The following is a 2,828-nucleotide window of genomic DNA, read 5'->3' on the forward strand; positions in this document are numbered from 1 at the left end:
AATTCACAAGTTTGAAAAACAATCGATGACTAATAAAATTATCTAAACGCAATATCGCCTATGTTATTAAAACAAGAAACCAAATCAAAAAACACCAACGGCATATAGTTTATATCGCGTATGACTCATTCCGGTAACAGTATATCGGTCAAAGTGCATTACTAATTCACAATTTGAATTTCCATTTACGGATAATAAAAATTCGCTTGGTCGGGAGGGAGTCACGCGTGTTGATACCTGCCTCGGATTATTATCTTTCTACCTGAATAACAAAGATATTTGTATGAAGCTGGACCGACCCAATGTTGCCGTTTCATCATCCATCCCCACCAGAGACTCGATTTTTAGCCGCTCTCGGATCACGCGCCTGGCCCTGGTTGAACGATCATTCAAGTTCTGAAATCATTAAGTATAGCGCGAAGCACCGCTCTGAGAGACTACATATTACTACACAAAAAAATTATTAAAGACTCATATCCCAGGATTTATAAATCGTACAGTGACTTATTAATAAAATGAAAGTGTCTATTAAAAACTATTTATAATATACTTGTGTTAAGACTGATATTTTCCACAAATGTGCGATTATGTGTAAATCCATGTTGTATAAAATTGTGTTATTTGTGACTTTTACAAAGTGCTGGGAAGTGAAATAGATTTTTTGATTTATTCTGTAGATTTTTAATTAAAATTGTAAAAATGGTTGCTGGAGCTACAGTAGCACCTTTGTCTGGTGCAGCGGTGGTCAATGATGTTACAAATGAGCCACAGAAACGTGCCACGATAATAGAAGGGTAAGTTGTATTAAATTTTATATTTGTTTAAAAATTTATTTTTCAAAAAAAAAATTTAGTTGCAATGGAATATAGCATTTTAATATTTATGAAAACATAGAGTTAGATAGAGAAACTAATATTTTTTTAAAAAAATCTTAGTGATAAAAAAAATTACATGGCTAAAAATAACAAAGAAATATTGTTTGAGTATTGTTGCATTCATCTTGCTTCATTTTCGCTATTTAATTTTATTTCATGTCTTCTGTGATACATTATAATACTAACAAGGAGAACTTCAGATTTACTCTTCTGAGATTTTGATGAAACTTTGCATACAGATAGAGTTGATAGTTAAACTAAATAGTTTAAAATATTATAGTTGTATGAGAAGTGGTTCAATTATAAAATTAGTTAAGTTTAGAAAAATAGACCGTGCGCAATACGTACGAATACATCGGTCTATTTTTCAAAACTTTTTATAATTTTTTATAAATCAAAAATTTTTATAATTAAACCAACTCTCATAGGCCTATAATATTTTAAACTTTCGATTTGACCATCAACCTTATCACCATGCAAAGTTCCATCAAAAACCCATAAGAGAGAGTAATCTCCTGAAGTTCTTGCTAGAACTTTTATTAAGATTCTTATCATTATTAATCAATTAAATACGTCCATTAAAATTTTGAGAATGTTATAAAATACAAAGTAAAAATTTTATTTTTTCTTTGAATTTATTTATTTGGATATTTTTTCATATTAACGTTGGCACCTACTCTTTAAAACATAAACATTATATTTATATCTATATATAAAATTTAAAAAAATAAAAAAAATATAAACTGAATTACAAAGCCAAAAAAAATAATAATCTTAATGCAGAACCGAGTTATATTTATAAAAAATGTTTTAAAGAATTCAGGACATAATAAAGATAAACATGAAAATTATTAAATATAATTCATGCTTTACTTTTGCTTTTTTTCTTTGTTCTATTTACAAGTTCTCATATTTTCAATAAATCTTTTAACAGTAATCATTAACAAGAACTTTATAGTAAAAAAAATATTTCAAATTTTCAAAAATACCCTATTAGATCTACACCTACTTATTATCTACACCTACATCCAGTTAAAAAATTTCATCAAAATTAAAAAGATTGAGCAAAGCCTGAAGACCTACGCGAAGTCAAACTATTTTGACACTTCTATATATAAATTTGTTTTACCCACCGTGGTCACTGGAAATAGGTAAAACGTCAGAAATTTTTGTTAAACTCGGAATATAATTTTAGTTAGGCAGAACAGAAAATTATATATGCTTTTGAACAATTTTATAAATAAAGCTGGCTAATGATGGTTGAGGATTGGATTGATAAAAAAATTTAAAAATATTTGTTGATCTTAATAATTTGCATTTCGAAATTTGTACAAGAATCACAATTTCTATAAAAATCAAGTTTGAATTTAAAAAATAATCATTTATCAGCATTTACATAAAATGCGAGTTAGTTAATGTAGGTTGCAACCAAAATGATGAAACATCTCACACGTAGAAAAGTATCAGTTTCAATCTCCCAGTTACATCAGTGTCATGTGCGTCAATAGATAAATAAAAATTTTATAAAAATCATCATCAGACCATAACACGCGACGTGTTTTCTCTACAAAATGAAAAGTTCAAAGTCCAAGCCTGATTTAATCATCATTTCATATTATGTTTATTATGAGGTGTCGTCTCCGGTTATTTGCGCTTGTGATTCTCGTTATCGTCAGAAATTGGTCACACGCCGCAGACTCGCTAATCTTCAGTTCTGGTTCTAACTGGATCAGTGTAAAAAATATTTGTTTGTCAAGCATGACTTGTATGTGTTGTTTATCGAATTACCTGACTTATCTACGTAAGAGTTCTCGGGAACACTTTGGAAAATTTGTTAGCTACCGTATTCTATTTATATACCTTGCAGATAATATTTATTATTTATTATATTTAGTATGCTGTATAATTAGCAAGCGTTTATTTACGTTGTTTTGTTTTTTTTTTGCAGAGTAA

This window comes from Ctenocephalides felis, unplaced genomic scaffold (assembly GCF_003426905.1).
Source record: "Ctenocephalides felis isolate EL2017-DRISC unplaced genomic scaffold, ASM342690v1 CF-g0.4_SCAFFOLD_03571, whole genome shotgun sequence".
Classification (NCBI taxonomy): Eukaryota; Metazoa; Arthropoda; class Insecta; order Siphonaptera; family Pulicidae; genus Ctenocephalides; species Ctenocephalides felis.